This window comes from Podarcis filfolensis (genome assembly GCF_964270895.1).
Source record: "Podarcis filfolensis genome assembly, chromosome: 1".
Classification (NCBI taxonomy): Eukaryota; Metazoa; Chordata; class Lepidosauria; order Squamata; family Lacertidae; genus Podarcis; species Podarcis filfolensis.
In genome coordinates, this window is record NC_139604.1 from 76281280 (window position 1) to 76295148 (window position 13869).

Here is a 13869-nt window from a genome sequence, read left to right on the forward strand (position 1 = left end):
ACATGAGGTCAGCATTCTGGAAAGTATGAAGTATCCCTCCTATGAGAAAGAGAGAGAGGGAGGGAGGGATGGTCCAACCTACCTTCTGCTCTGGCTCTGCCCATTGTTGGCTTCCGTTTCCCCCTTCCTATCGCCACCACATGGCCCCCCTGAGAGATAAGCCTCAGGGGACTGCAGCTCTCAACAGAACAAAGGTTCCCACTCTGGCTTTATTCAACTGTGTGATCAGCTCACACACCCTTTGATAAAGTGAATAGCATTGCTCGTATTTTAGGAGGGAAGGAGCCATTGAGTTCAATAGCTGCTGAGCTCTTAATACTTCAGAGGTCCTTTGCTACCTTCTTTTTTTTATTCCACCTGCTGTTTTTTCTTTTTAATTCAGAAAACCCACCATTTTCCAGTTCTGTGAATCTGTATTTAAGTCATCACTCCATCATTGTCAATTTTCTTTTACAAGATCCTGCTTCACAAAGCACTGCAGCAGAAGCACTATGATTTCCGGAAAGCAAAGGTTGATGTGCATTACTGAACAAAAGTAAGCTGCCCTGTGTGCTTTGAACTATACGGAATATAAAAAGGCAGTTAAGGAACAACTGATTTCGTGTTAAGCCTTGAGGATGTAACTGATTCACCAGCCGAATCTCCTGTGGTGTATCTCCTAGGGCATTTCCTCTAGGAAAGTTGACCTTGCTGCTTACTCTTCCCCTAATGCTAGGAAGGGGCATTGTAAAATTCAGCTTTCCACTAGGTGGCAAAGACAGGCAATGATTTGGTTATACTTCCCTAGGGATACACAAATCTGTCAGTTTTTATTTCTTTCAAGTTCTCATTTTCCCCATTTTAAGCATGGTTTTCCATGTTTCCTCTTCGGTTTGCATTTTTAAAAAGGCCTCATGAAAATTCACCAGCATTTTAATGCGTATTTCTCTGAATACATACATTTTTGTATGCAGTTTCTCTAATATACACAGTTTTAACCAGCACCCCCCCTAACACATTGCAGTTTTATATGATGTTTTCATTGAATGTTCATTTTTTTATGCACACTTTCCATAACACGTACATTTTTGGCTGGAGAACAGCACTGCAAAATTTGGAGAGGCATGAAGTTCGAAAGATAGATGTATTTCTGTAAAGATAGCAGACTGCTTTGGGAAGTATGAATTAGGTTTTCATTAAAATCCGAACCGAACCAAATTTCTTTCTCATCTCCCTACCACCACCCAGCAAGGTGTGGAAGCTCAAAGCTATAGAAGGCACTCTACAAAATTCAGTGCTATTCTGCAGGAACAAATATAACTTTTTACTTTAGATCGCAACAGAGTTGAAAGTCTTGAGATCACAGAACGATGGAGAGAAAGACAGAGCAACACAGATTATGAAAATTCAAAGCAATGCTTCACAGATAACCAGATGTCTACTAGTTAAACACCAGCAACCCTGATTGTGCCAATAATGTCATACTGTCAGGCGTGGCCATTAGAGAGAAGTGGTGGTGATACTTTATGATGATGATTTAAATTTGCATACCGCCCTATACCCGCAGGTCACAGGGCAGTTCACAACATTAAAACACAAAATACATAATAAAAACAAGAACAACTCGTCTCCACTCTGAGCCTCTTCCTGCCCCCCCAGACTTCCTTCCAAACTCAAAACCCCCAAAGGCTCCTGCCTCTCGCCATATGGGCTCCCCACCAATGCCCCCCATTTGCTAAGAGGCAAGCTACCCCCCAAGTCATCCCCACCCCAAAATGGGGGCCTTGACTTATGCCCCCCCAGCCAGGACCCCCTGCTCTCTCCTTGGCCATGTCATGTGACCCATTGGGCTCAACACCACCTTTCCATGGGGGGATTTAGGTGGGAACTCAGCCACAAACCTGCGTCACGTCACACACACCCCTCATGCACATCTGGCTTCCCACCGGCCACAACACTGTGCTTACCATGAGGTAGCATTCTGAAGGTGCAGCAGCAGATCCAATCTGCACCATGCCTCAATCTTTGCCACCTCACTCTTCCCCCTCTCCCGCATGGGTTGCCATGCGTCCGGAAAATCCCAGACCTGTCCTATTTTGGGGGTTCTACATTCCCATCCTCTTCCCCTTCTTGCTTGGAGCCCAAAGTTTGTGAGTAGCGGTGGGGCTGAGAGCGCTAGAGGTGGCAGCAGCAGGGTCTCCAGGTGGCATTTGGGAGCCATAGTGCCACTGTAGCTGCCAGAGCCTGCCAAGTGCCTGGAGCTGCCCCTCTGCCACAGCCGCCTCTTCTCTTTTCTGGCAATTTCCCCCAAAGGCCCAATGATTTTTGTTGAGCTGCCAATCACCTGGATTTTAACTTCATGAAATATGGCCACCCTAGATGACTGACAGGAAAACAGGTGCATGGTGTTCCCCTACCGCTCTGGCCCTGTGATTAAAGTTATAGACATTTTAGGGAGATGTGTTGTGTTCTGATGCATTGCAGTCAACATTAAAAGCCCTTTTGTATTATTGAGTTTAAATGACTAACCAGTCCCATCAGAGGAAGCCCTGTGCAAGGTGACAGAGATTTCCTCCTCTTCTCCACCCTCGCATGCTGCTGCGACCCCCAAAATGGTTTCTTGGGGATTGGGAAAACTTATAGAACAGCGCACAGGGGGAGGAGAGAGGGAACATTCCATCTGGAAAGCTGAAATGCTTGCTCAGGCAGACTGATTGTAAGAGCGCCATGTTGTATTCCACCCAAAGTAACTAACTGATTGACTACCATCCAGAAATACTTCTAGGACCCCAATAACTCACTCTTTCATCAAGAATTCTATAAAACTCTTGTGGCCTTGAAGGTTCTATCTAAAATACAAACATATTGGCTCTGCCAGTATGGATGGCTGAAATAGTTACAAGTCATACAGCGTGCAAGAATAAAGCAAAAGAAAGTTCATCAGAATGCAAAGTGTGTTGTTGGATGGTGTCATGGCTACCCCTGTCCACCTTGGAAAGCAATGGCGGTGGCTGGAAGATAGGGTTAACTGCTGCAGTGGAGCTGGCCTTTGCACACCAGCAAAACCTTATACACTTGTTGAAGCCCCTTTCCACAAACAGAGAGCTGTCTCTGCATGAGGATGATATACTTGGAAGTAAGTTGCACTGCATTCATTGGAATGGTCTTCAAATTAGTTATGCTTCAGTTTGCATCCTTCATCTGACAGAAAGAAATCGTGGAACATGCCACAGCATGCCACAATTTTATCCAAAAGTCAAGAAATGCCTTGGTTTCTTTGAAGAGCAGTGTTATTTTCCCACCCTAGGATCATTTGATATCAGAGGAGAAAGTTCTGCTATCTTTACTCATGAGTAACAGGAAGCAGTCCTTTAAACGGCCTTGGAACAAATTGCAGAGCAAGATAACTTAGAAAGAAATAGTTTAACAACAAGCTTTGTAAGTTAAGTGACTTTGTACTTGATATGCCCATACACATATATAAATCTGTCAGTTTGATAGCAGTGTAATTAATTTAATTTGAATAGCAATATTTTCACGGCACAGAAATCTGATTTAAACCAAAGCTTTCAAAGACAAGAGAGAGGCTAGTTTTTAATTAAACCAACAGTTTATTGGCATACCCACTGCTCCTAGTGAAGGAGACGGGAAATATTTTTTCATACGGAAGAAATACAGGAGATAACTATGATTCTCTTCAGAAAAGTAACTATATTTTTAATGAATTTTGTTGGACTTAGATAAAATGTGCACACACCAGTGTCTAATTTCTGAAATGAATGTTCCACTGCAAGGTCCGCAGGGCTATCTGGCCCACCAAATCCTTACCCCATGTAACTCACATCTGGCAAAGAAGTAGTTGCATATTGCTCAGTCCATCTGTTCAGGACTGTTCCACATTACGGCACAACAACTCACCTCCTAGAGTTTGCTGTTGACTCTACTTTCAACAGAGAACTGCAGCCAATTCAGGGGCCCAAAGAAGCATGCCTGTATGAGGCACATCTGTCCAAAGACCTGTCCATTTAAATTACATATTCAGGCACTGAATAATGTGCACATTTTCAAACAGTTATACCTTCCATTCTTTTCCATTCTGAACCTGACACTAAAAACTAATCCCGGGAAAAAGTCATGGTGAGCCCTAGCAAAATAAACACACAATCACACTTGAATTTTACAGTATACAGTATTTCATTCTCATGTTATATATGTACATGTTTCTGTGGGCAATGGCATAAAAAAAAAGAAGCACAGCTTGTCTCTTATATTCTGCAGGCAGATATGTCAGATTAAGCAAAGTATGGCATTTAAGAAAACATTATACCTGTATATTTGTCCTCTCAATGCAGCCAGTTTGAGCTATACGCACTGAGGGAGAATCAGTATGGAAGCCTATATTACCTTTCATGAAAATATCATTTTTCTGAGTATAAACACACTTTAAGAATGACATTTTATACCCCGCTAGACCTGCAGTGATGAAGCATAACTGCATTACACATGATACCAAGCTGTTTCAGAATTCTTATACCAACGACTGGCATGCAACAATAGTTACGAATCTTCAGAACTGTCACTGATATCTAGCACTGAACAACAAGGGGTAGGGTGAATGTTCCCTTTGGAAAGTAAATCCTAAACTCCTTGCTCTTTAATATTTCTAGAGCAGGAAAGCCTCCCCAGCAGTTGGACAGCCTAGAGGTTTATTCAGGCTGTGGTGGCAGCCTATGAAAGCACTTTTTTTTGTTATATAGAAAGTGAGTTTCTAGTACAGAAAACCCCACTCTCCCCCAATCCACAATACTTTCATGAGTGAATAGCAGCATCTGGGGGTGAGAAGATTTTCACCAGGATCGTGACTTAGGAGGAACAGATTAAGAACTTCTCCCTGTGTGCTGTAGTCAGAATTCTGATATGCTTCTTGAAAACTCCTTTTTAAAGAGGAAAACACACACACACACACACACACACACACACACAGGCAAGGTATGCATTTAACATTGTGTGCAGTTAGGTCCTAGATGTCAGTGCTATCAATTCTGCAGCTTTTTACCAGCAGGGGGACTTTAACTTCAAGATTTTCCATTTCCTGGTGGTTTTCTTTTTCAACACAACAATATAGTCTGAAATGCCCAATGACAGGGCCGGCCCGCCCATGAGACAGGCTGAAGCAGCTACTTTGAGTAGCTGAATCCAGCAAGGCAGTGTTCCTGCAGGCACTCCACCAACCCCTGCCGCTGGGGTTGCCTAGCAGCAGCTTCTTCCAACAACAAGAATTCCACAAGATCTTGCTAGATGTCACCAGAAGGCACAGATGCTCAACCCTGGTAAGCAAGGCTTTGGTGAGGAGCGCGGACAGGGGGAATGGCACCTACCTCTTTCACCTCAGGAAGCAAGTCATCTCTAGTGCTAAACAACGTGTGCATGGTTTCTTCCTTGGATTCTAACTTGGTTTCAATGTGTGCAGCAGAACGAATAAATTTGCTTTCTGAAATGATGCAACAGCTGTGTAATGCTCTTCTGCAGGGAATAAGGTTCATACCATCACTGTTTAAATGTTGACATCAGGTAAGGTCCACCTGTTTGCCTAGGCTTTTATTAATTCTACTGCATTTCTGGGCGTCTGTTATATATGATGCTTCATAGCTGAACTTAAAATGAGGTGAATTATAGATTGTTGTGATATTTTACTGGTTTTAAGTTTGCACTGTTGTTTAACTTTGAAATAACACAATGACGGGCGGGATAGAAGAAATAAATAATAAATTGCTCCTTTCGATCACCATAAAGAAGTCAAAGGGGAAGTTGTGATGCTGCAATATTCAGCCAACCTACAATTCACTGTGCAGGGAGAGATTTACTGGCTGTGATTACTATATGTAGGACCTCACCTATTGGTTTGTCACGAATTCTGCTCATATTGATCCAGAGCACATTCCAACGTATAGTTAGCAGAGTAGAAAAAGACTTAGCACATTGCAGGATTCCCCAAAAATAGACCAGAGGCAATTAATATTTCATCCAGCAGAGTTTTACTGCTACTGAAGGAAAATGAGCATAAAAGTTGCAAATCCAATACATTCAGGATTGGCACTTTCCATAAGAAAATCCAGTTGCAGCAGACTTAACTTAAACTTACAGTAACTTACAATAGGACTAAAACCTTAACACTAAGCATACTATGTACAGAACACCACACCAGGAGGAAAAAGAGACAGAAAATGAAACTAAGGCTCCTTCTGGCCTATTATTATAGTCAGCATGACCTTGAGTGAAAGAGATAACAGAACCAGTTTAAACGAGCTGTTCAGTTTCTCTGAAGGAATAACCCAAACATCATGAATCTTGTGCCTGTTTCTAGGCAGAATAGAAACTTATGTGTCAGCTAGAAACTTCCAGCTTGCAGCAACTTGTATCACACAGAGAAGCTTCCAGAACCCTCTTGAATCAATTAGAATAGGAAAGATCTTTACACATCACATCAATATTTCCTGTTCTAAGAAAATGCAAACTGAGATTGTTGACCAGATACAGGGGTGGTTTATGTACTGAACTTAGAAATGCCTCAATATGGGAGAGGAGTATATTTGTTGAGTTTAGTTTTATTTCGCGCTGTTTCATCAAAGTATGCCTCATCCAGGAAATGTCCACCTGCAACATCATTAACATCATGCTACTAAAATAATACCATCAGCCAGGCCCTCCCTGCTTCTCATTGGCTCTGGCATCAGCTACTAGTAGTCTCCCTGCCTTCTGCCCCAATGGCCCAATGGTCACCCATCACCACTGACTCTATGTACTCAGCGGAAGTGTACATTCTTCCTATGCGGAAGATCACAGCTGCTGTCACCTGTTGAAAGGATAAGGTAGCAGATGATGGGGAAAGTCTGCAACCTGGAAAACCACATTCAGTCAGTGTACAGGCAATACCGGGCTAGATGGAGAAATAATCTGCTCTGCTCTAAAGCAGCTTATTCTGTTCCTAGTCCTGGCTCATTCTGGCTGATATCAATGGCAATTTCCTCATATCTAGCTCTGAGGGAGTCTGTTAATGCTGTGAAAAGCATACGATTTCTTATCAGTGTTGTTCCTTTATTATCTCCTTCCATTGGACAAAAGGTTATATTGCAACCACCATCTTAATGGAGAGATTCTGAACTGAGATGGAGCTGGATAAAACTGCAGGAAACCAGTTTGGTAAATCACTTTCCTTCTCTCCACCTTTGTTTCCCCTCCAACTTTCACCTCCATTCTCTAATTAGATTGCTGGGTGGGTTTGGGTTTGCTTGTTTTTTGTAAATACTTTATCAGCTGTGTTTGCCTGGCTCTTCCTCTAGCAAAGTCTTGATTACTAGAGTTGGCAATAGACTTCAGTTTTACAGCTCTGGCTCTCAAAGGTTCGGATTCCCCAATGAGGCACAGAGAAATGAAGGCAGGCAGAGGCAGAAAATAAATGCAGGAAGTGGAGGGAGACTACATCTGGCTTTGCAAACATAGTGCCTACAGGTGCCATGGTGCCTAGAGGTGTCTGCCAAAGCGCCCACCAAGCTCCCCTGCACCGTTCAAGATCCAAAGTCCTAAGCTGCTCCAGTTTATTGTACCTGACACCTTCACTGATGCATTTTTGGCATCAGGTGTAAACTTTATCACTCCCCCCTGCAACTTTTGATGGACTATGATGATGTTTTTGCTGCTAATGGGCTGCCCAAGCTTTCTGTAGCTGTTATGACGATGGAGACATTGTATCGTGTATTTATTAATTGAATGTGCTTTGTATGTGTTAATTTTATAACATATTTTAATTTTTCTCAAGTTTTAAGATATGATGTAAGAAGCAATTAATAAGTCAAATATATAGTAGTAGTGGTGGTAACAGGAATAAAAATGAAATAAAAATTTAAAAATAGTCACATTTTTTTGCCCACTTTTGCCTCTGGCTTTGGCCTTTGGCTCCACCCACCACTAGCAGACAGCCCCCAGAAAGCTGCCCAAAGGCTTAAAAGGCTCTTCACCACTGGCTTAGATTACGTCATCATCATTACTGATTGAAGAAGAAGAAGAAGAAGAAGAATATGAAAAAATGAAAGAAAAATGAAAGAAAAATGGAAAAGAGAAAGTATGTGTGTGTGTATTTGTCTTCATATATATATATATATATTAATAATAATAGACCACCACCAGTTCACATTGCAGATACAGTGACCACCAATGAACAGACTTTTAATTAAGCATATGTGTTAATATAGACCTTGGCTGAGCATTCGATCTGATTGAGGCCAATATATCGAGGAGGAAGTGGGATTGTTCCCAGTGGGTTTTCCCTGACCCCAATACATTGCTCAGGACTGGCTTTGTAGAAGAGCACACCAGTGCATGGAGATCAGGCTGGGATCTGTCACTACAAAGCCACTTCCAACATCAGGAGGAGGTGGTGTTGCAGGCTTCCTTGAGGAAAAAAATGGTTGCAAAAGGACCTGATAACCTATATAGTATATAGGGTTCTATTTTTTTATAATTGCTTTCCAGTCGCTAAGTGCACTGCAATTTGAGCAGCTAAGAAGCAACTCGTAAAAGCTCTCATTTAAAAATCTACCACATCATAATGAGCATTACAAGATCCTCTGCAGCCACTTGGTATAATGGAAAGGACCATAACATTAGCATATAAAACATAGCTGCACAGCATAAAAACATTTAAGATGAATTTGTGTTACTGAATGAGGCTGGTATTATTATAGATTACTAAATAAATAGCCTACTATTAATTACTTAGAGGGTGACTAATTTATTTAGTCTGAAATGCTGTGATTGTTACCAAGCAATGGATGAATGCCAGCTTGTAGGGTTATTATTACTTACAGTCCTTGAAAACTCAATACCTAGAGGAGAACGAGTCCTTATGTAAATCGACTCCTTTCGTGGTGTCATATAACAACAATGGCATTAGATGGATGTTAACATGCTACCTCATAATGGCTCTACAGGAAGTTAATTCAAACGGAAAATTCTTTATCATTATTGTTCTCCTGCTTCTAGGAGATCCATGCCTGATGGGAGAGCAAAATTAAATCCATCAGGCACACAATGGCAAAATTCACTTCACTACATTGTTCTCATAATGACTTTTCACATGAAAAAACATCCATAGCGTGGGCAGAGTGTTTTTATCTAGTGAACTCTGCAGACCCCAGAGCAGAGGGGCCCAGCCATTAGCCTTAAACATAATTGCTCCCATCCAAAAAGGATGATTAGCATTTGAAAAGCAGACAGATACATCTAAGAAATCAGAGAAACATTTGACACACACAGTCTGTAAGTAGCTGGCACTGATCAGGGAGTGGGAGAGCCAAGACATTAGATGGACTCAGCCCTACATCCCCTTTGATTACTATCCTATTCAAGGAGTTCATTGAGCTCCGGAGAAGTATCTGCTCTGTAGATCCAAGCACTCTGAAACAATGTTATGAAAGTATTTTAATTATTTTTTTTATTGCTACTTCTCATCTGTATCCCACCCTTTCTTCAAGGAGCCCAGAGTAACATACATAGGGTTGTCTTAACTGCATCTTCACATCAGTCCTGTGACTTCTGGTTGGCTCAGGGTGACCCTTTGAATGCCATGCCTGTGCAGGGACATGAAACCAAGGGCAGATCCACGCAATGCATTTAAAGCCCATCCAAGTACATGACATCCCCCAAGAATGAGGAAACCCTGACAAAAGAACAGTGGCAAGAGAAATTGATGAACTATGCAGAACTGTGTAAACTGGCATACAAACTGTGAGATAAGGAGAAGCTGTGACTTCAAAGAAGAATGGGAACTTTTTACAAATTACTTTAAAAGACAACAAAATGAACTGGATTCCTTGGCAGGTTTTGAATAAACATACACAAATTTATTGATGGTTAATATACTAGACAGATAATATAAGAATTTATACAATTTTACAGTATGCAGAGAATAATATGTGTTGAGAAATCAGAGAGATGAGCTGAGGGAAGTCTCGGGGGGGGGGAGGGTTCGATGCAGAGGTGGGGGGAAGGGGGGAAATAGTGAATATGATATGATTTGATATTTTGTTATGTTGAAATTGTTAATAAAAAACTTTTTTTTAAGAAGATATTTATTAAGATTTTCCATTTTATACAAACAAAGAAAAAAAGGAAAAAAATTAAAAAGAAAAAATATTAAAAACACATAAATTTCATATCTTATTTTTCAATAACATATTTCCCTGACCTCCTCATACCTCCCCTTCTTGTATTCCAGTTCAAATTGTTCATCCAGCAAATCCTTATCTCATAGCATTACAGCTAAAAGCCTTATTTTCTATCCATCTTCTTAAATTATTGTAACTTATACTTTTACTTATATACAAAAAAAACTATTTTTTCATATTCTTTTATACCATTACAGCTGATAACCCCTTAATTTCAATCCAACATCACTCAATATTCCTTAATATTACAATATTTTTGCAAATAGTCTTTGAATTTCTTCCATTCTTCTTCTGCCGATTCTTCTCCCTGGTCACGGATTCTGCCAGTCAATTCTGCCAATCCCATAAAGTCAATCAACTTCGTCTGCCATTCTTCCAGAGTGGGTAGATCTTGAGTCTTCCAATACTTTGCGATGAGTATTCTTGCTGCTGTTGTAGCATACATAAAGAAAGTTCTATCCTTTTTTAACACCAATTGGCCGACCATGCCCAAGAGAAAGGCCTCTGGTTTCTTCACAAAGGTATATTTAAATACCTTTTTCAATTCATTATAAATCATTTCCCAGAAAGCCTTAATCCTAGGGCACGTCCACCAAAGGTGGAAAAATGTACCTTCAATTTCTTTACATTTCCAACATTTATTATCGGGCAAATGGTAAATTTTTGCAAGCTTGACTGGGGTCATGTACCACCTATATATCATTTTCATAATATTTTCTCTTAAGGCATTACATGCCGTAAATTTCATACCTGTGGTCCACAACTGTTCCCAGTCAGCAAACATAATGTTATGTCCAACATCTTGTGCCCATTTAATCATAGCAGATTTAACCGTTTCATCCTGAGTATTCCATTTCAACAGCAAGTTATACATTCTTGATAGTATCTTAGTTTTGGGTTCTAAAAGTTCTGTTTCTAGTTTGGATTTTTCCACCTGGAAGCCAATTTTCCTGTCCAAATTGTAAGCCTCCATTATCTGAAAATAATGAAGCCAGTCTCGCACTTTATCTTTTAGTTTCTCAAAACTCTGCAATTTCAATTTGTCACCTTCTTGTTCCAAAGTTAATTAAAAAAAAACTTTTTAAAAAAGAAAGAAAGAAAGAAAGAAAGCACATGACTTCCCCCAAAGAATTATGGGAACTATAGTTTAAGAGAGCTAGGGACTGTAGCTGTAGGAAGGGAAACTGCATGATTCTTTGGGGGACGTCATGTGCTTTAAATGTTCACTGGATATACTTTGAATATATGTTGTGGAGCTGCCCCAAGTGTATCTACCGACCCCATGCACACAATAGTGAACACACCCATCTTTCTTGGGCATGCCGGGCTCCCACAAAGTCCATCTTGTTGTTAGTAAGGGCTGCAACTCTCTCTAAAAAGTCTTTGGAGGAAATTCATTCTAATGTACACTGCGTCTGAAAAAGCGTGTTCTCCTTCATGGAGAGCACGTGTTGCGGTGGGGGCTGCCAGGACACTCCAAAGTTGTGGGGCGGGCTAATTGATCGTTGGCCACTGATGCTATTGGGCTTCCCTTATTGTTGGGAAGAAGTTAATGTTGCCATTTGTTGATTGACAGCCAGAAACATGCTAAAAACTCCTTGCATGCTAAAACTCCTTACACGAGGCTAGGGCTTCCTCTTTTCGCCCGTGCATCGGATTGCCCCTCCCCTCCCTATATTTAGGGTTGTTTGCTTTGACCTTGCTATGCCTGTCATGGGGTTGTCTGCTCTTGGGGCAGGGGCCCGGTAGGAATTTTGTCCATCTGGCTGATTGGCTGGGGCCATTTGGTTTTTGCCTACTGCATAGAAAATCGTCACAACTTGTAAGATTGTGGTTAGGCATTGGTTTATGGTTTGGTTGGTTGAGGGGCATGGATTGGCTGTGCCTGCCCCTCTGATGCTGCTGCTGCAAGGGATTCCGTTAAAGGAATCGGGGGCTAAATATTGCTTGTCCACCCTGTCAAGGGGGCTCGGGCCACTGCAAGAGCTCCTGGCTGCATTTGGGGAGGGCTGAGGGCAGGTTCCCTGCTCCGTCGCTACCCCCAAATGTATTCCCCTTTTCTGACTTTTGCAGGCGTGCGGAATGTCAGTCTGTCCCCCACGGTGGGGGCAGATAGTCGCAACCAATGCCTAAGCAACCACTCACATGTTTGTATTTTAATAAAGTTTTGGCCAAAATTATGCCAAAAACCTTAAACAAAAAATTTGGTGTGATGTGTGAGTTATTGGGGTGGCCCTGGGGACCTCGACACGCAAAAGCATTAACCTCCCAGATGCTGGAGCGAATTCACAGGCAGGGAATGCAATCCATTATCTTCCTATAAGTTTTATCAAGCATGTCCATCTGGCCACTGCAGGTAGCTGGCTGTTGTTGGATCTGCCCCAGTCCTGATAGTCTTATCATTGGATCACCTTTCTCAGCACTGCTGACTTCTTGTGCTGAGCACACACACCCAAGGAGGACAAATGGACAAAACCATACACCTACAGAAGTTCCTAAGGTGGACAGAATACACACACACATGTGCTTCTGGTAACTACATAGGTGTCATTAACTTTCCCAGGCTTGTTCCCTGGCTGAACAATTGGAGCAACAGTGGGAACAAGATCCTGCGCTGCTGACTTAAGTTTCCTCATTGGATTGAGCGAGCACAAGCAACTGGCAACTTTTCCTACACTGAAGTGGCCACTGTGCTTGCCTCTTCAAGACCCTCCTGGTCATAGGAGATAGTTGGGCAGGAGATTGTGGAGATTTGACCGGCCCATCCCTCACCGGAACAGCCTCTTTCTCTGCTTCCAACACATCCTGCACCCACTGCTTGGAGCATTTACATGAAATTTACGTTTACATGAAATTTAGTCATTACCATAGTTCATTTTTAACCAGCATTCAGCGTCCAGCCAGTCAAAAGTACAGTCTTTGCTGGGTCTTGAACTGTCAGCAATCAATACTTTATCCAAAATTCACATATCCGATTCTGGGCCTGGTTAAATGTTAAATTGCTTTCATTTCAGTCAAACTCGTAAAATCAGATTTTCAGTAAGCTGGGGCTTGTGCCCAATTTGGAGGGGGGGGGGAGGGAATGTTTCTGAGAAATGGAAACATCTGTGCTTTCTGAAACACCACAAAAAAAATATCTGACAAAAGAACAGCTTGCTTCAGGCCATGTTGAGCTAAAGTGATCAGCAATGATAAAGAATTCTTAAATCTCTAACAACGAAACCTTCTACATGTTGACTCAAATAAATTCTCATTGATTTCAGTGGGCCTTAGTCCAGATAAATGGGGCTGCAATTTAAAACTCTGAATTCATAAAGAAAATACTCACATATATTTGAGTACAGCAGGGCAGACAGAAAGCATTTTGCTATCTTGGGGTTACATCAGGTCTTATCAAACCTTAATCGAGAGAGAAGTGTCAGCTTTAATACATTCATACAGATGAAAAGTCAGCAAGTGCATCATTTGGGTCTTCTTAATTTTTCAAAGCAATCATGTTAATATTAATTTTTGAGCAATTACTGTCTTTTTGACAATGTTATTTATCCTTTATAAACTGATGTCAGAGTGCATCTTTTGTATATTAATGTATGACAAGCAATGAACTATTTCCAGGATATTTAGCAGGATATTAAACCTAAATGAAGAAGAACAACTTAATCATCAA

At 41.4% G+C, this 13869-nt stretch overlaps 1 long non-coding RNA gene across 1 annotated transcript; it reads left to right on the forward strand.

Moving 5' to 3' along the window:
• The first annotated feature begins 455 nt into the window (after positions 1-455).
• On the forward strand, positions 456-9886 carry LOC310756527. The gene is made up of 4 exons (XR_014544918.1): positions 456-535; positions 7102-7179; positions 7949-8098; positions 9510-9886. It is a non-coding gene; the product is annotated as an uncharacterized lncRNA (long non-coding RNA).
• The last annotated feature ends 3983 nt before the right edge of the window (positions 9887-13869 follow it).